Source organism: Corapipo altera, unplaced genomic scaffold (assembly GCF_003945725.1).
Source record: "Corapipo altera isolate COAL_440 unplaced genomic scaffold, ASM394572v1 0, whole genome shotgun sequence".
In the NCBI taxonomy this organism is placed as follows: Eukaryota; Metazoa; Chordata; class Aves; order Passeriformes; family Pipridae; genus Corapipo; species Corapipo altera.
Genome location: NW_020884872.1, coordinates 45,725,838 through 45,747,741, shown reverse-complemented (window position 1 = coordinate 45,747,741; position 21,904 = coordinate 45,725,838).

The window sequence follows — 21,904 nt, the reverse complement described above, 5'->3', positions numbered from 1 at the left end:
TAAAAGAGGTAAAAGAGATTCTGTTATTTAGTACTGGTCATAAAGGCCCTATTGTAGCATACTTATTTATAAGTGTAGAAAATTTTAAAAAATAAATGAATGACTGTGACTGACTTACTGGTTTGGAGCTTTTTGAAACAAGTAATTTTATAGAGAGGGACTAAGATGAAAAGGTCAATGGCCACACATACTCCCCAACAAAATCTTTAAAACTAAAATTCCTTTGGGAATTTGAAAAAAAAAAAATTGATTACGTTTTTTCTCAAAAAAGGGCTAAATTATTTATAAAAGTATTAAATTTATTAAAATTATACCTAAAAATATTGAACAAGTCAAGAACTGTACAAACAACATAACCACAATTGCATATGTGTGCATCAAGAAGGATGCAGTTTATTTGGTTTGTGCTTTAACACCATGATAGCTCGAATCTTTTATACACATGGGCTTTAAAAAATGGGGTTTACTGATACACATATTTTTTTTACTGATACATATAATTTTTTTCCACTGATGAGCTAAACATTAGAAATTTTCAATTGCAAATGTCAAAAGGTAAATACAGGTTAAATATCTAAACTGTGAAATATGGAATTTGTTATTAATTAAGCAAGTAACTCTATCATACTGCTCACGATTGACAGACAATTTCACAACTGAAAAAATACATTGTGTTTATGATTGAAAGGGGACCTTTATTATCTGAGTCTTCTACTAGGATATGTCACATCAAAAACGTTGCCATTACACACCCTTTGTTCTGAAGGACAAAAAATAAGAGACAACAAATTTCAGCTTCAGTCTTATCTGTGGCTTTGACCCTTGCATGAATATTTTTCACACAGTATGAACCAGTGTGAATTAGCAAAAGATCAATAAAAAAGTGGAATGTCACTAGGAATTGCATCTTTCTTTACTTTTAAAGCTGCTAAGGCTTTATATTTCTACAAACAAACTGCAAAAGGGTTATGAAGTTGCATAGAAAATTTCATAAAATTTCATATAGATTTTCTTTATATCAGGATCACAGTAGTGGATTCAAAAAAACTTTCTAACATTTAAAAAGAATAAAAATAATAAAAGGAGAAATCTACAGTGTGAAGAGAAAATTCAAAGAAAGAGAATGAAATCCAAGTAACTGGACCTTCCCCTTACACCCTTTACATAGTGTGTAAATTTAATCATACAAATCCTTCTTTATATCACATTGTGCTCATAATGGATATTACTTTGAGTAATCAGAGAAACATGAGTTTTCAACTCTGTTTTTTCAAGTATGGGGGCACACGAAGTAATTATAAATCATGAAAAATGAGAAGAACAATAAAGCTCATATGTTCACCACTATATATATATGTATATATTTACACTATTTTTCTTTTCAGGTATTTTTTAGCTCTGAAAGTAAAATCATATAAAATAGATGAAGTTGCATTTTTAAGGTGGTGAATGTATCTGGAATAAGTAATGAACTCCACTTTTTTTTTTTTTTTTCCCAGCATCACAGTGACTGAGAAAATGTCGGAAGCTAATATAATGTGTTACATCCCTCTCATCTACCACTGACAACATAAGCTTGTGGCAGATGGATGGATTACAGCACGTACCCATTGTGAATGTTCATAATGTTCTCAGTTCTCGTATGCAGCTGAGACATGAGGTAGAACTGATCTGTTTCCTATTATTATTAACCAATGAGATGGATTAGTAGAGATACAAGTCTGACAATATTACAGAAAGAGAGGATGTGCCCCATGAATTTGTATATTTTAAAGGATGAAACGATATAATATTTTGAAAATTATTAACATTAGCAATGGGAGAATAATGTTATGGAAAAAAGATATTATAGCTGCTGACAAACTGATTTGTCATTTTAAAGCATTAAAGACAAAATGGGGGTTTTGACTGCCAGGAAAAAATATTTTTGCTATAGTAGAGAACAAATGGTTGGGATAGCAAAACCCATTACACTGCAGTCACAATAGTCTCATGTTTTTTCACAGCTTTCTGTTTACTCAGATGGAAATTAATTTCTTACATTGGAGTGATTTTTTTGGTTGTTTCTGCAGTCTGAATAGTTGGAAAAAAGTATTAATTTCATTGCTACCTCTTTTTTTAATTAAGGTAGATTGTTGGTGCTTAAAATCAGATTTTCAGAACAGTGCTGTGGATGACTTTTACAGAAAAATTCAGTTTGTACTAGGTTCACAAATAGGCGCACAGTCTAAAATTCTCAGCTTCTAAGTGTTTCTCCTGTGACATGATTTGGAAGATTTAAAAATAGTACAAATAAAAAAAAAATTGCAAACCAGACCACTATTCCTGTTGAATTACTGATGCAGTGTGGTTATTCTCCTTATGAAATACTCACTGCAAAAATCAAATTAGGAAAAAGAAGATACTGAAAATACTCTTGAAGTCCCAAGTGAAATATAATTTAGATAGTGTAGTAGCTAGTGTTTAGAGACAGGATGTATGTACATCTTGAATTAAGTAGTGAAACTGAATATCAAAAATTAGGTTGTTCATCCTATCAGTAGAAAAGAAAGATCTGCATTTCAAGTTACTTTTTAAAATTTGTATTGTTTGTGCTTTCCTCTTGAGTATAAGTTTTCATCACCTTCAAATACAGCATTCATTTGTCTCAAACTTTATTTTTTTGTCAGAATGGTACTTACTTATCATTTGTTTTGATATACTTCATTTTAACTGTCTTGGTGTTTTAATTATGTGATACAACTTTACACATACCCAAATTTAGATAACCATAATTTGGAACTCAAGTTTCTTTTCTGCTTGCACAAAGAAAACATAATTTCTACTACTTAGAAGGATGCTGAAAATCCATTCTTCAAATGCAAAGGTGCTAGGGAATCTGGGATTTTTAGCTAGAACATTTAAACTATTTCAAAGACAAGCTCCTAAAGCTTACTTATCTTCACCATCAGGTAGATAGATGCTTTAAAAGTGCAGTCTATGCCAAAAAGAAAGATGCTTGAGGCAACTGTACTTTTAATTTAGACATATCAGTTAGACAACAACACATGGCTCTTCATCAACACCTTAGATTAGCATATTTTAAAATTCATTTTTCTAAATCAATAAATCAAATCAATTACCTTTTCAATGTTTCTTTCCATTTTTCAAGGAAACTGAAGGATTATAAAGATGACTAATAATTTTTGAAAAGTTTGTCTCTATCTGCTTTACTGAAACCTCCCTTCCAGAAATACTTACAGGTGTAAACAAAGTTCTTACATCTATAGCTGAAAGAAAGATCATATAATTTGATATCTAGTAATATGTTTTTCTTTATGTCTTCTATTTAATAGGTATAGAATATGAACTATGGTGTTAGATAAAGAGAATAAACATATATTACATTGGGTATTCTGATTTATGAAGAAATCCTTATGTAAAAATATCAGTATACATGAATGAGAGTAATTAAAAGAAAAACTCTATTTCAGGTTTCTGGCAATGAAGCATGCAAAGTCAAGCCATACTTCTGTACTCTAAGATTTCTGTAACAGAGTTGTAGCTCTGTGTTACGTAACTGCTTTTTTTTTTTTAAATAAATGTAATACTTGTGAAAGTTCTTAGAATTATAATACTGGAAAATTAATCTTTCCAACAAAAGAATAGATATAGCAGGGGCAGTGATGAAATACAGTCTTCAACATGTGGTCCAAGTCACTTTATATCCTCCTTACAAGTTCAATGGTGGCAGTTATAAGTTGTGATAAACTTAAATAAATTACACCAGGTAGAGGAGGGAAACTTCAAAAGTAACACCATTTTCTTGCATTAATAAGCTCTGATTTTGTGAATTTCCCAAACATAGTCCCTGAAGTATGAAACATAAACACACAGATCAATATTCTCATGTCTGTTTGTGCAATGTAAAAATAAGCAAGTAAGTAAGAAAAAAAAACACAACAAAACCCCAGACCCTTTGGCTACAAAACCATGATGATTTCATGTACCAAGGAAGTAGTTTCATACCAAAAATGCTTAATAAAACAGTGTTAAAGTAAAAAAAAAAAAAAAAAAAAGGCAGAATATAACAACAGTTTAGAATAAAACAAAAGTTTAGAAACCCATTGTATCTATATTTTCTTCCACTTGGTGGATTTTAAAAAAAATAAGAAATACGAGAAGGTAAATCATAGCCCTGTCACTGTGAAAAGTAGAATACAGAAATTTAAAATATCCAACATTTTCCAGTTGTTTTTTTTTCCAACATACTATAATGGGGGTATTTCATCTGAAGGGAGGATAGATTAATTGAAATCAAGGAGACCTTTAAAAGTGAGGAAAAAAAAAGAATAAATTAGTAACTTAGAGGCTACATTTTTAAACCAGCTCAGGAGGACCTGAGAGTCTTTGGTGTAATTTTGAAAGACATGAAGGATCAGGTTTACTAACAATGGAAGTCACAACACATAGGAATCATTCCATAAACACAAACATCCATCAAAGAATCTACAATATTATCCCTGAAATGGGTTTGATCATTTAAGAGTTTGTTCTGTAAATATTTCTCTAAATATTTGGCCATTCTAGATATTGAAATTAGTGTCAGTACCACTTTTTTGCATTTAAGGATGCCTACACTTCTTTCCTCATTTGAATGTCTGCTAATTGGTCCTGTTTCTTTCTTAATTTATTTTACAAACTTAAATTATGCTACCAAGTGCATAAAGTCTCTGGCTATTTCTTCACACCTGCAAGCCAAGGGGGGGATATCTTCTTCTGGAGGAGACAGGTCACGTCCATGTTGCAAATCATTTGACACTGGGTCCCGGTCCAAACCCCACATGGTGTGCTACAGTTCTAAGATATAATTATAATATTTTATAAGTTTCTTTCACTACAGAATGTCTGAAATAATAGTATTGAGCAAATACAAGTGTTGTTTTTATAGTAGAAAACTAGGAACATACATTATGCGACAAAGCGTGCTGTATAAGGGTACTGAGATTATTAGAAGGGCACAGGAGTATTGTGTAGATTTAAAGAGTAAAAACATGGTAGAGTTCCAGTCATAAGAATCATACTGAAGGGTTTTTTTGTTTGTTTGGTTGGTTTGGGTTTTTGTTTATTTGTTTGGGTTGGATTTTTTATTTGTTTTTGTTTTCAACCAGAAACCTGTTCTTTAGATTAAAAATTTAGTCTGGGAATAAACATTCGTAATGAATGATAAGGTGATCTGGGGATGGAGAGGTAAGCTTTTTGTTAGCACAAGTAGGTCTTTGTATTTGAGTTCTTTGCCATGAACATATATTTGTTTAATTAGTTAGGAACTAATAATTTCAATGAATAGTTCCTAAAGGTCAAAAAGCATCAGGCAACATATAGAATGATATGATATGATCCTATTCAATCAATCACAGACATCATTATTTACAAAAATTTCTAAGTTTGTCTACTTTGAATATAGGTCAAAGAAGAACTCCTCTTATTTGATTCTCAATTTGTAATGACTTAAGGCTTCCTATAAACCACTAAAATGTCCTTTTAAGTTTGCAGTGTAAAAAACTGGTATTGTGGCCTTGGATCTGCTCCAATTATTTAATTAAATTTTTGGTTCACTGGAAAGAGTCTAGGAAAAACAACAATTCTGTAATTTTTTGTTACAACTCTCAGTCATGTGCTGGGACACAGGTTCACGTCTTCACTCAGTTGGTACTCAACTGACCATAAACTGTAGAACAAGTTCAACAAGAACACACAGAGAGAGATCTGTCTTAGAAAACAGCTGAGTCTGTTCCTGGACTATATTATTGCACAGCATGTGCAAAGGTAGTTCAATTTCAGATTCTAAAAGGGACATATATAGGGTTAATACAGGGATAACCCTTGACACTCACTTATAAAAAAATAAACAAGTTCCTTAAATGCCTTTTTTTGTTTTGCTTAAAAAACTACCTTAGAATTAAAACTGGTGAAAATAGATGAGAAATTAGCAAAGAGAGGGATTTTACTGTGAAAAATACCTCTTTTCCAGGGTCAATTGCTTGGTGCTTAATGTCTTCTTTGCAAGTTGGGGTAAGGTGTGTAGGGATTGTGTCTTCCTAAGTCAAATCCCCTTCCTCAAATAATATCACACCCTTCTTTTCATTATGTCACAAAAAAGTCTAGCAGAGAGTTTCTTGTAAAGGAATATGACGTTGACTTGCACAAGGGAAAGTAGTCTATGTGTTCTGTCAACATTAATTGTCTAAACAATAAAATTATTTATACTCCTTTGCAATACAGAAATTTTACTGTCTTTCAAGTTCCCCTAGAGTTTCTTTTCTTTCAAAATAATTAGATTTCTCTCCATTTTTTTTGTCTAAGTTTGACTTTACTATTAATAAATAAAGACTTCAGACGCAAATTCTGTGGATAGAAAACTGAATATATCAGCAAAAATGGGCATCTGCACATTAAAATTGGATAGGTGATTATCCAGACACATGAGGAAGTAAAAAAGCTTGCAAGGACTGGTATAAAAATAGGCCCACACAGATCTTGTTATACAGAAGTAAATATGTCTGCCATTACTAGTAAAAAACAATTACCTTTGTATTGAGCTGACAGTGCAGGCACTCAAGGCTTCCTCAGGCTTGCCTTGGCATAATCTGAAAATTGAAATTAGCATTTATAGTAACATAAGGATATTAATAATGTGACTTTTCTATATTAATTAGGATTATGAATGATAGTGTTATTTTGACAGATTTTATAATAATTGTTTCATTTTTATTATCCTGTTAAAATATTTATTTGTCTGTAAATAAATTCTTAGCTCCATATAAATAGTGTGTTCTTTTCCACCCGCAAATAGATTTTGAGGTAACTTTGCAATAAATATTCATAGGTTGTTTCAAAAAAAATGGTTCCTTTCAAGGACTTTCATTGAGGTGGACATTCAAAGAGCACTTAAGTTCACCCATGATATTGTGTTTGAAGGGTTTCTTCACAATGTGTTGCACCCTCTCATCTAGAATTTACATTACGCCTCATTCAACATCATTCATCAGTGTCAGAAGCTTTACTGCACCTCTTCTTAAAAAAAAGTAATGAATCCCACCAGTCCTTCAAAAATCACAAATTTGAGAGCTCCTCAGATTTCAAATATATTATATATTCTGTCTAAACTCCTAACGTTGCTGTATTCTGTATCAGAAAAACATATTATCAACTATTTTAATATGAATGTACTCAATGACCTAGAAGCTAAAGATGTGCTGTTTTTCCCCTTTTGCAGATAGGAAATTGATATGCAAAAATGTCAGGTGGGCTGACAGGGTCAAGTGTGTGAAATGAGATGAACCTCTTATCAACTCTACATTCCATTGTCCTTTCAATGGGTCATCAAACATATATGCAGACATCAGAAATATACACTCGTTAAAACTGCATCATATTGCTATCAGGCACGGTAATATTTGTTCAAATAAACATTTACTTTGAAAATATTAATGAAATATTTGTTAATTTTTATGTTTTCCAGATCTCTTGCATTCAGAGACCTTCCTTAGGCACATTAAAAGAGAGTAAACATGGCTCAAACACAAACTTTTCCAAAATGTACACTTTAGTATTTGGCTAATAAATATTTTGAAGAAATTTAGCAGACATTAAAGTAGTCAGAAACCTGAATTTTGGACATGGTGCTGAAAGGTCACACAACAAAGTGAATCTTCTGAAATACTTTGAACAATTAATGTACTGTTTCTTTTGAGCAAAGCTCTGTATAATTTTTTTCCATTGCAGATTCTCTAGATATGGAAAAAGTCCAATAGCAAAAGCCATTTGATCAAGAAATGTACTGTTCATTTATGATTTAAATTCAAGTAAGTAAACCATGTTATTACATTCTGCTAAATTGTTTGACTTTACCTTATTTCATACACCAATGTGTTAATAACCTTTGCAATACTACATGAAGATATACTTTAAAACTGGTAGCAGACATACAAAAGAATATTTATAGATTTGCTCTTCTGTTGACATAGATAGCCACAGAGTACTGTCAGGTTAAATAAAATTAAATTTTGGTTTTTGACATCAGTAATACTGAAATGTTAATTTCTATTTGGTATGTACATACATTTGTTTCAAGCAAATAATTCACAATTAGAATTTATTTCTGTGGAAATACAGAGTGACGGAATGGTTAGATTTGAGAGACCTTAAAGACCATCTATTTACAATCCTGTCATGGGCAGGGATGCCACTCACTAGAACAGTTTGCTCAAGACCCCATCCAACCTGGCATTGAACACTTCCAGGGATGGGTCATCCACAACTTCTCTGGACAATTTTTCCAGTGCTTCACCACTCTTGGAGTAAAGAATTTCTTCCTAATATCTAATCCAAACCATTTGTCTTTCAGTTTAAAACCATTGCCCCTAGTCCTGTCACTATGCATACCACTCTTTACTACAAAGCGGCGAGACGTTCTAATTGGGCATGTGGCCCACAGACTGAAGTACAGATTGGACCATATTTGGATGGGTATGATCAGATGATCATGCAGACTATCAGGACCTTGAACATCTGACCTATGAAGCAGTTTTGAGAGAGTTGGACTATTGTCCTCTGTTGAACTGGGGGCTCAGGATAATCCAATAGTTTCCTACCACTGTTTGGAAAGACTGCAAAGATACTGCCAGTAAACTCTTCTTGGTAGTAGTAGATGATCTAATGATGGATAATATCTACAGATTACAGCTTGGGAGGTTTAGACAGAACAAAAAGATTTTTGCACTAGGAGATTGGATGAAATCTGAACATGTTACCCAAAGACATTTCAGAACATTGACCCTTGAAGCTTTTCAGGAGTCAACAAGCTAAAGTTGAACTGGTCCTGTGATGACAGTAGTCTTAATATGAGTGGCAGGTTGAACTATATTACCAACAAATCTATGAGTCTTTATGAAAAAAAAAAAAAAAAAGAGAGAGAGAGATTCAGACACCTACCATTCTCCCCTATTTCATTGACAGAGTCACAAATAATAAGCAGATGTTTGAAAACTGTCTGAAGTTAATGAAGTCTTAACATTTCTCTGAATAGAAGTTTGTTAGTCTGGACTTTATTATGGGGACAGATTTATTATTTCATTGTTCATAGAACAAGAATAGCTATTGAAATATTAATCAGAGACACATGAACAGAACTGGACATCAGAACTGTTCCTTCTTTTTTTTAGTAAAAAATGTTCCGATTTCAGACACCCAGGCATTTAATGAGACTTATAAATGAGGGACAGTTCTACCTTTCTGACAGGATCGATGACTTTACTAACCAAAAATTTACATTAGGCTAGTCATTCATTCTCTAAATCTAGAATTAAGAAACACAATTCCTTGTTTTACTTGAAGAGAAAGAGCTACAAATCTCAAAAAGCGGTGGAGTAAATACTTTGAATATCACTCTACTAGTCCTGATCTTTACAAAACTATCAATGTGAGGAATGAAATTGTATTAGAAGTCTTGAGGAAGATAATATATTTGAAGAGTTAGTGATCTTGGGTGACCCATGTCTGCTCCATTTGTACTTGTACTCAGATCTTGAAAAGCCTGCATGACAGTAAATGACCACAGTGCAAGCCCCTATACATAACAAAGTAAGGGAATGTGCTGGACCTCCTGGATAACTGTTCCTGCATACATTTTGTAGATATGTGTAGCTAGATATGTTTTCATGGGAATTATGAGAAAGACCATATTCCTTCCTATCAAGACAAGATGCACAATTTTTTTGTTGTATCAGGTGTGAGGAGTCATGGTACAGCAGTGAGGGTGAACTTGTTCACGGGTGGGATATGCACAGTGTGGTATGGGAGGATTCATCTGGGGTCCACCTGATGCTGCACAAAAGTAAATTCCCAGTATCCGAAAGGAGGTAAAATTTACTTTCTATCTATGATTTTCTTCCTACTTCTCTCTTATTATTAAAGTTTGTTCTACTGTGCCATTTGCTCTTGTACCTTCCTTGTTGAGACCCAGCAAGGACTCTGCTCCTTCTCCATTGCATAACAGACACAAACTAATATATAACTCCTGAAACACATTTAGAGGCCCACATCTCTGAAAAAAACAGGCCTACATCCACTGGACTTCATAAAATATGGTCTCAGTATAACTCAGTCACACTGCTCTAGTTTTCTTATAAACAAAAAGTTAGAAAATCTATTATAGATTTTTCATAGACTTTTTGTTTCAGTCAGTTTTCAGAACAGCAACAGGCATACACAAGATAGACTCTAGATATTTTACTTACCTGGAGAAATGATCCCTGGTCACTTATTAGTGTAGGTAACATCAGGAAGAAGGATGTATCTGGCTATTGTTATGAGTAGAATTACAGTTTAAACCTTAACAAATCATTAACTCCTTTTATTAGCATGTTTTTATTTAAAAGTGACCAATTTCATATGTGGCATGAAAACTATACTGGAAATTTTCATATGTCAAGAGACTATTCAGTTTGTGTGGTTGCCTCTTCTTCAGCATCTGGCATTTGTTGCAGTTAACAGTACCATTTATAATAGATTTCTTGACAGTCACATCACAGCACATTTACAATACATTCAAGCTTGCAATCTGTCACCCAAAAATCTAGCTATATTTAAAAAAAAAAAGGAGTAAAACCCAAAGTAATTAATCTTTCTGCTGTTTAGTACACTTCAGCATTTCAGAGTATTCAAGTAATCTAACATACCTCTAACCTTTGCCATTTAAATAACCTTGCTCATTAAATCTTCTGTAATGTTCAGTGAGATGTATCAAAATCACCTTGACTGTCTTCTTCCTTACTTCCCTTTTTCTTTTTCTACATTAAACTTGCTTCATGGTTGGAACTTAGTCATTATTTAAAAATTATAATTAACAGAGTTACTGGAAATCCAAATCACAGGTTTTGGGACTTGTTCAATAAATCAACCTTTTCTTCTTCCTAGGTTGATTTCTAGAAATTTTGATTCAAAAGTATATATCTCAAATTTAAATTCCTGCAAACACTACACCGTAATATAATAAACTAGGCATTATTACAGTTGATTTTGCATTAATATCTGGATCCTGAAGGAAGCTTCGAGGAGGCTCTAAAAGGCCGTCGATGTACAAAGTACGAAGTCTAAATTTTTAGTCACCAATTCCAAAATTTTATACATGTGATCTTGAAGGAATGGGCAACTGGTAGAGTTTGGCACATGAAAAACTTAATCTCTTTTTATAACACAACATCTCTATCTGGCAAGATTATATATTTATATTATTTACATCCAAAGCTCACGATTCCCTTCTGAAGGTGATTCCATATAATCAGCATCCCATTCATCAGCAGATCTTCCTCAACATGTAGTCTTTGAAATAATTACCATTCATTTTTTCTGCAAAGATAAAATACTCTTGTATTAACAGCACCTAGGAATAGAGTTGAGTTTGTTAACTTGATGAATAAAATTCTGTTATCTGTACCTTTTTACACTATGATGACTCGATTTTATACTATCATTTTGATACTCAGAGTGGTATGATATCTGCTCCCAGAACCTTCTTTACCTAAGCAAAGTTTGTCAGTAGTCCTGATAGAAGCTACTATTTTAAAACATGGTTTAGGAGTTTAAAGTCTTGGAGAAGTTTCTTCTCTTTAGGATAAGTCTAGGTACTATTTCCCTTAAAAAGAAGTGAATAATATAAGTGCTAGGTGTTCTATCTCACACTCAGGGAAATCAAACTCACAAAGGTCTAACTGTGTCCAAATATATTGATCAGTGGATCTCAGCATCAGCTGTCACAATCTGATCTTTTATATTTTGAATGACTTGAAGGAATGTCAGCTACCTCTATGAAAAACAGCCAGATTTGAGTTATAGAACTACTAAAACTCATCCTGATTCCAGACGTGAAGGCAATCCCTGTTACATTCAGACAAAAAAAAGTTTGTTACCTGATTTATCCAATAAATATTTATTTCCAAAAAAAAAAAAAAAAATTTGCAAATATTTTGAACTATTCTTGAATTTAAAGACATTTCTTAAAATATCTTCAAGAAGTCTCAAAACAACACAGAAGATATGGGGGTGGAGGTTTCTTGTTTCTTTTGGGGAGCTTATTCTTTTAGTGTTGGGCTAATTCAGCCTAATTTTTCATTTGACTTATTTTCTTTGATAGGGTGAATGAAAAAAAAAATCAGTTATTCACTCTGCTTTAGCATTGACACGAGGACATGAAAAAATCCTGATATTAGCTTAGTTGGTTAGAGCATGGTGCTAATAATGTCAGGGTTGTGGGTTCAATCCCTGTCTGGGCCATTCACTTAACAGCTGGACTCGATGATCCTTGTAGGTCCCTTCCAACTCAAAATATTTGTGATTCTGAGAACTGTAAAACTCCTATAGATATATATATCTACCAGCTACACCAGTAAAATCTCTTTAGAAAACTCAGTGTTTCAGAAAGACATGCAATTTAATATTCAGGTTGTAGATTGACCTCTGTTCCTTCTTTCATTCTAGTATTTATAGGCTCCATAAGAGGTTACTGACTTAGAGAACAAAAAGTCCTCTTAATATTTACCAATTAATAAGTTGGATCTTCTAAGTTTAAAGATTTACTTGATTATGAAGCTTTAAAAAGAATTACTAAGTACTTCAGTTCTGGTATGAAAATAAAGGATGTCTAAGTTGGCAGTTCATTAGCTTCCTTGAGGCTTTTTTTCTGCTAACAATACTTTTATTATGAACTTCAATGCTTGTTTTTCCTGATAGTGAATAGATGGTGAATTTTCAACAGAATGTATATACTCAAAATGACATATTCAGAACTGCAAATAGGATTTCTAGCTGTCTTGCTCAGCATCTTCTTTCTCATTCCTCCTCAAAAACAAAACAAATGAAACCAACAAAATTGTTAAGATTCATATAATATCTTTTTATTTAGGAGTCATCTGATTTAAATGTCTGAGTGTCTACCTTGGTAATGCACAGGTCCCCTTTAGATGTCTAGCTTACATTCAGACACTACTGTGATGCAAACAGATGTCTAAATATTACTATCACTGGCTGTAAAATCATCGCTTCTGAGACCAGACCACTCAAGCCCAGAGAAACGTGAGATGGAATCACTGACACAATACAATTGCGAAAGTCCCGTGTAAGCCTGGAACTGTGGCAGTGAAATAAAATCTCTGTTACTGAACAAGCAAGATGATTCAGCACATTTATATTTCCTTGTCACTGTAGTACTGGCCAAAAGACAAGGCATTTACTTCCCACGGTGAAAATGTTATTTTCTATTGCAATTGTAACTTGCTAAGGGGTATACAGCTTTGAAAATTTGACGCCACAAATCCATGTCTCTTTTACAGAACAAGGAATTTTTATGTGGTTAGGAACAGTTCTGAGGAGTTCTGTTAGAATTCTTAGCTTTTTCTTACACAAGTAAAAAATAGAAGTTTTTACATTTGGAAAATAACTTTTAGAATATCTTCATTACAGTCTAAAAGTCATAATTTAGCATGGTAATCATGGTTGCTGATCTAATTTGTCTTCTTTAGAGGTAAGGTTGTGATTAGCAGCTAAGTAATTCTGGTTTTGTATCTTTGCATGCTTTAAATTTCTCATCTGAGAGTAAGTTTTAGCACTTTAATTCCTTAAAAGAAAACCCCCTGCAAGTCCCTTTTTCATCATCCTTGCTCAGTCTCAAATCATTAGACTGCATTTAAACACTGCAACAAAGCCCTTCTACAAGCTTTGATCTTGCTCATTTCAATGACTGCACTTTCTGTAAAAGAAAGAACCAAGAGGTGAGAACTGTGTTTTGGTAAGAAACACTATACTGTTATGTTTTCCAGATATTTGTATTTATTGAGTATTCATTTTCTCCTTATTTTTTGCTTTGGAAATGAGAAAAAGCACATATGCCTATAGAATTAATTCCTGGTTTTATAGAACTCTCTATCTTTGTGGTGTATGACTGAGTTAGGATACTCCTCCTCACTTCTACAGCCAATATTAGCAAATACATAGCTGGGTAAACTCGTTTTTGTATGTACTGAAAGTCTCAAGGGCAAAATAAGTACTTTAATTACCACACCCATATTGTGCCACCCACTTTGTATAGTTCCAGGGTACTATTGAAATAACAAACAAATTGAACCTACTTAGCACTGCAGTTGAGTGAATTCCATTAGAAACCTCTTTAGCTGACTCAAAATCTTAATGTACAATTCCTCTCTTGTATGGTATTTTCAAAAATTATCTCTTATGATGGGTAGTGGTGTTACTTAACTTCTCTTGGTAATTAAATATTTAGTCATTCAAGAAGCTGAGAAAATTAAGGAAACGTTTTTTGTAACGTCATTATCTGTACTTTTGTTAGTAAAACCTAATACACACACACGCTCACACATATATATACAAAGTTTCTATATATTTGTATTTCAGTAGTGGATAAGGTCTGTATGTACATGTACCAAACAACAGTGAGTTGAAGCCAAAGACAGAAAAACAGATGAGAAAATGAATACTCCATAAATACAAATAATTGGAAAACATAACAGTATAGTGTTTCTTACCAAATCACAGTTCTCACCTCTTGGTTCTTTCTTTTACAGAAAGTGCAGTCATTGAAATGAGCAAGATCAAAGTTTGTAGAAGGGTTTTGTTGTAGTGTTTAAATGCAATCTAATGATTTGAGACTGAGCAAGGATGATGAAAAAGGGACTTGCAGGGAGTTTTCTTTTAAGGAATTAAAGTGCTAAAACTTACTCTCAGATGAGAAATTTAAAGCATGCAAAGATACAAAACCAGAATTACTTAGCTGCTAATCACAACCTTACCTCTAAAGAAGACAAATTAGATCAGCAACCATGCTAAATTATGGTTGAAGTATGAGAAGACAGGTATAAGTGACTCCTGAAATTTACTGTGGCAAAACAGACTAGACAAAGCCTAGAGAATACATTATTTACTCTGTTCCTAGTTCTTACAGTTTCTGACATCTTTTTCATATTAATTAAAAATTTTGCACTCTGCCGTTATCTTCTGACAAAAGTCTAGCCAGCACTTGTAACCCAAGAGTATATGAGATATATTTCCATTCCAGCTACTAGTATTATCAATGCCAATCATAAGATCTTCAGTCTTTCTTTCTCTTTCATACTTACAGTTTCTGTCAGCTTCATTATATTCAGTTACCACAAAGTAGTAAAGATGTGCCCGTCAGTCACAATCCCACAGTTTTCTAAAGCAAGTAGGATTAATCACCAGTAAATTATACTAATAAATGAAGTAATTTGAATTGTACTGCAAAGAGTACAGTTCAAGAAAACTGTCAGTAGAACTGATAACATTTTAAGTTATTTGAATTCAATAAACTTTGATGTTTGGGGTTTTTTTAAATTTATCAGTAATTATTTAATCACAGTGATAGCTCTTGGATACATTTCTTTAGCACACTATTTACATTTCTAATTATTTCAGCCATTATCTGTGGAGAAATAATCGACTACTAATAATTTAGATAGAGTTAAATTTCATTCAAATTATCTTTTGATTTGAATTTGATGTAATTTGGGTTTGTTACACTGAAGAGAATATTTGTGTATATAGTTGGGTTTATTATTGTTATATAGATTAAGCTTTCACCCATGAGGTAGGATAAACTTCTGGAATTTTGGAAGTGAGTTTATAAATTTATATCCTCTCTAGTATTTATCGTTAAGCTAGCAATACAACGTAACATGCAAATTCAGACCCTTAACATCGACCTATTTTTCATTTTAGGAATTGAACTTTTTCTCAACTAAATCTTTTTTTTGTAAAACTACTTTGGATTGGGTTCTCACTACCCTCCCCACCCCACTCCATCCCTTTCTTTTTTCTTTCTTTTTTTTTTTCTTTCCCTTCACAGAAGTTTTAAACTGAGATGAAATTTCCCTTAAAGTAGGCGAAAACAAACTTAGCGTGTTTATTTCTTGGTAAACCACTCTGTTGGTCATGACCACATAAGAGGTTTATAAACATTATGTTCTCAGACTGGATTATGTCTAAAGTGAAATATAAAAATAGATTAATTACCTTGCATAATTCAAGTAGTATAAAAAAAGACATTCTTTTCCTCCACCATTTTCTTCCAGAGGGTAGAATAGGAATAGAGATAGTATGGGAGTCTCTTAGACATGTGGGAACCTTAAATCATAATTCAAGATAAGCAACATGTACTAGGAAACTGTGACAAGAACTGTGACAAGAAGCAATTTCTGGGCTGGTAGGATATTCCTTTGTTCGTATCACTGTAGTACAAGTCTTCAAGGAGAGTGACAATGTCATCTGTAGTGCTTTGTTTGAATGAGTTGAATGAAGTTAGGGAAAAAAAAAAATCCTTCAACTTTTCTGAAAAACTGTAAGTGTTGGAAAACTTTCCAGATGGAGAATGACATGACTGAAGTGCTGACTACAGTCTTAGACCTGGGGAGGAATGGGGAAGGTATTTTAAATGCCCACATAAGGAAGTGGAGCTCCACATGTTGTAGGAGAACATTCTTTGATAATATAATCCTGAATTACTTTGGATACATCAGCAGATTTTAAGGGAGATCAATGTATTTTATAATTTTGTTCAGTTCAGTGTATTTTTTATATTCAGTTAAGATAGCTGGTTTTACTAATCTGTCAAAAGATTTGTTGCAACTGTTGGCATTACCTTATGCTCCTGAAAAAAATATATCAGAGATGAGATCCTAAACCTCATTTCAATTCTGAAAAAGAGTGGTTGAAAAAGAATTTTCTGTGGTCCAACATTTTCTATGGTAGAGTGCTAGCTGCCATAGAGAAGTGGTAGCCATAATATCTTTACCATTTATGCTTAAGAGATTCCACCACCTGAAAGAAACCTCCCCATATTACTAGATGGTAATGCTGTCAGCTAAAGGAGGAGGAACAGATGTATTGTGTTGACAAAAAAGATCTTAGAGAAGACAGTTAAGGGGAACATCTCTGAGGGGTAGACTTGTGTTCTGTATGACAGTGTGTCTGATTATAGTTTGGTCATTCAAGAAAATACAGGATGACAGACATACAGTGAATTTGACGCCAGGTTTGTCTTCAACCACAGAATGCTCTCTCACGGTGTTCATGGGTCTGCAGATGTGCGCTTCTGCCTGGACAGATGTGCCTGATGTGCCCGTTTCTCTCTTATTTCTCTGGGGATATGTTACATTATGCATCACCTCCTTCTCAGTAGTTCTACCCTAACATGACCTCCTCTGTCATAAGGATTTAGTTAACTGTGGAGCTGCATCCTAAAGTTCCTCAAAATTAAAAATAGGTATTTCAGTTTTTTGATTTTTTTTCCATTAAAATACCCCTATAACTACCAGTACAGTTAATGGAATAATGCAATGAGCCAAGTCTGCCTAGATCAGCACGGTTGTCAGAACTGTTTGTCACATTATATGTTATTTAATGTGTTTAATTACTAACCTCCTTTTAGTCTAGACCTGCTTTGATACACAGCAAAGGTAAGGCACCAGCAATACTTAAATGATCCTTTCTCCACAAATTGAAAATAAGTCAGAATTTTTAGCTTCATACATATTTCAGACACATTTCATGTATCAGCCTTTTATTACATCTCACAGTAGAGAAAATCCAGATATTAGTAAACCAGAAGTCCAAATCTCTGCTGAAATTTATACCTGGGGAACTTTGTGAAAATTCAGAATTATTTTATGTTTCTTAAAAATGCCTTATGGTAAACCAGAAAATATTGAATAAGAAATTACATGAAAAAAAGAAAAGAAACAAATTTTGAGAAAAGTAAGGTCCAGTAGTATATCATTGGAATCAGAACTTACATTCCTTCAAATCAATGGAAAGGATGATATGATTTATCTTACCATAAAGAATATTACTGTAATAAATCAAAGAGAGCACATCATAATACATAATTTTTCTTTACGAGTTTTGAAGGAGACCTATGACTACCTGCTTAGATGTAAATTTCTACATTGTAAATATCTGGAATTAACCAGTGGAGATAGACCCCATATCAAATCTCTGCTCTTTAATGCTCTTTAATGTTGTTTGCTTCAAATAATTTTACAGTTATCAAAAAACAGTTGAGGAGGCTTAACATTGGCTAAGGACCAAACTCCCAGCCAGCCACTTGCTCACTTGCTTTCTTCAGTGAGACAGGAGAAGAAAATAGGATGAAAAAGTTCATGCATCAAGATAAAGTTAGCAACATATCTTAACAGTCTGAATTTGGTAAATTTAGTTTAATTTCTTACCAGTTAATATAGATTTGGGTAGTAGAGAAACAAAGACAAACATGAAAAAACCACCTTTCTTCTTCCCTCTCTCAGGCTCAACTTCATGCTGCTATTGCCAAACCCTCTCTCCACCTTGAGCAGCACAGGAAGGGATGGGGACCAGGTTGGTCAGTAGGCAGTAGTTTCTCTCTACTGCTCTCCTGCTCTGGTGTGGGTTCTTCCTAGGGGGTACAGTTACTTCAGTAGAAAAATATGCTCCCCCGTGGGCCCTTCACAGGTTCATCTCCTTCAGTAAATATCCAACTGCTCCTGTGTACAGTTCTCCACAGGTTGAAATGATTGTCTTCTCTGCTGTAGGCTTTTCCAAGTGAATGCCTACTGTACCAGTCCCCTTCACAGGGTACAGGCAAATAACCTCTCCACCACAAATTTCTCCACAGACCGCAGAAAAATACTAGCTCCATGGGCTGCAGGGAAAACTCTGCTCTGGTGCCTAGAGCATCTCTTCCCTTTCCTTATTTTCTGACCTTAGTGTTCACAGAACAGTTTCTTACTCTTATTTTCCCTCCTCTTCTGTCTGTGTGGCATTTTCTGTCCTTTCTTAAGTATACTTTCCCTACAGTGCCACCATCTTGGCTGGGGGGCTCAGACATGCCCTGCAGTGGGTTGGCTGGGGCCAACTGGAGCTGACTCTATCTGTCACAGACCAGAGACCATCCTCCTATCCCTACCTTGACTAGTAAACCCAACACAGTAGTGTTTCTAATACAGCTCATAATAAACTTCACATTAAACGAACATGGATCAACAATTCTGGTAACTTCTGCTCCCTGGAAGTTCTGATCTGTGGGTAACATAGCAATATTTCAAGTAATACTGCACTTATAGAAAGTGTGTCTCACATTTTAGAGAAGACAATAAAAATCTTAAACTGTAGAGTGATAACTATCTACTTCTGGCTGTCACGGAAGGGTCACCTCTTCAGATTTATGACTGATGTTTAAAATATGGATACTACTAGAAAAGTAGATCTGTTTGAAGAGGTTTATAGAAAGTTAATTATATCAGCAGTCTAAGACTTCATATTTAGAGAAGTCTGATATAGAAGTCTATAAAATCAGGCAGCAAATTGTTCGGTGGTTTTCAAATAAATGACAAGTAAAAATGACATTGGTATGATGGAAAGTCTTAAAGAAATTTTATTAGCTTACTCTGGTGATAGCCCAAGGTGAGATGAGATGCACAGATCAGTGGGGTTGAAGAAAAAGCAGGACACCTAACAGTGAATTAATATTAAAATCTCAGAGTATGGTATATTGCCAGTTTTTCTGAGTGATTTAGCTAATCTAATTAGGAGACAGAAATGAGAGGACAAATTCTATATCCAGCTTTAGCACTGAAAAAAAGAAGGAATACTGAGTAGTAAGATGGCAATAAACAATTACACTCAAGTCAACACCAAAAATCATAATCAAATGACACATACTGTTTACTACTCTATCAGTACTGAGATTGGTGTTTTTTTTATATGAATTCACCATAACTCAGTCAATAATCCTAATATTTTACAATAGATTTAATTAAAATATATTTTACACAAAATATGCAAAGCAAAAATAAGACAAGACAGGAAGATGAGAAAAATAAAAAGTGATCATAAACGCTTCTAAATAAACTCAGTGACATTATTTTTAATTATTTACTTCAAAAAATTTTGGGTTTTTTGTCTTTGATATGAAACAAGGTCAGGGTTAACTTTGGAAACAGGAAGAACTGTGGTGAAAAGCTCCAGACGACTGCCTGAATAAAGTAGTAGAAAGTCCTATCCTAAGGGGTCAGAATAGAACCTTTAATGAAAATATTATTTTATTGATTCATGTTTTAGAGGATGAGGCTAACCTTTGATTGTATTATGACCACTGGCATATAATGAATTCTCAACAACATAGTGCATATATGTATCCAGTTACAAAATATTATTAGTAATACTTTGGGTTTATTAATATGTTTATTTGTAGCTTATGCCAAAAAATCATGCTGCACATAAAAACCACCACAGCCTGACAAAAAGAAGTGAGTTTTTTACACCTCAACACTTCAGAAACAATCAGTTTCTACAGTCTTATTCTTTTGTCAGAAATAGTAATAACATTTCCATATAGATCTTTTTTAAATATACATTTAGCATTTTCTTAACATACATTCTGGCAGTACAATCAATTATTTTGGTTAATGTTGTGTTACATATATTTAAAGATGTAATACTTTATTGATTCAGACCCATCCTAAGAGGTAAGTAAAGTACTCTAAACAGGAGCGGTATCAAAGATAGACAGGGAGTCTAGAGAGGCCCTGATAATCTCTTTGGCAGGTGTCGTGCATTAGTGTTTTAAGTCACTCAAAGAATCACCAGCAGAAGCAAACTTAATATAAAAGTGAAAACGTGACAAAGTTCATTGGTAAGGTTCACTCTACGACTTGCTGGATGTGAAAGTAAACAGACAAAAGTCAGACTAAGATCTAAAATCAGTCAATCTAAATTTAAAATTAACTTAAAATGATCTATGTGGAGGCTGTGGGTAGATAAAGGGTAACTAAAAAAAGGAAGAAGGGAGACTGTCCTGTTGAGTCACCAGGTTCAGAGTGGACCTCCTTACCAAACTTAGCCTCAGACTTGATCAGTGATTTAGGCCTAAGGGTTTTAACAGCACTTAATAGTACTTAATCGATAGCCTAATTTAAACAATTTTTAGATTATTTAGATTCAATAGAATTTACTATAGTACAACAGTAATTCACTCATAGGCCTAACTTACAAATCTAACATACTTAAGAATGTAAGACAGCAACATTCATAGCACATATTCTACATTATATTCACGCTTGCAAGCACTCAGACCTAAAGGACTGTGTACAAGGCATGTACCTGTGAAAAACTCTCCTCAAGTTCACTGAAGTACTCACATCAGATGCTTTGCGTATTCTTAATGGGCAAAGAACTGGAGGTATTGGCCCAGGCTCCATTGTCATCTTTCAGCAGTGGTCCTCTGAGTATAGCAAACTTGAGAGTTTACTAGCTCAGAGCTGGATGCAGCACTCCAGGTGGAGTATCCCAAGAGTGGAGTAGAGGGTAGAATCACCTCTGTTGACCTGCAGCCCACGGTTCTCTTGATGCAGTTCAGGATACAACTGACTTTCTTGGCTACAAGTGCAAATTTGTGGCTAATGTCCAACCTCTCATCTGCCAGTACCCCTAGTCCTTCTTGGCAGGGCTGCTCTCAATCTGTTCATCCCCCAACTTGTATGGTAGTGGTGGCTGTTCCAGCCCAGGTACAGTACTTTGCGCTTTGTCTTGTAAAAACACATAAGATCCCCATGGTCCCTCTTCTCGAGCTTGTCTAGGTTCCTCTGGACAGCATCCTGTCCTTCAGGTGTGTCAATCTCTTCATCTATGTCATTAAGGAAGATATTAAATAACACTTATCCCAATATGGACCCCTGAGGGACATGACTTGCTGCTGCTCTCCATTGGGACTTCAGGTCACAGTCTGCTGTGGTCCAGGAGAGCTCAATGGGTCTCACTTAGGACCACTGCTTATAGGGTTGCAAATAAGTTGTCTTTCCTT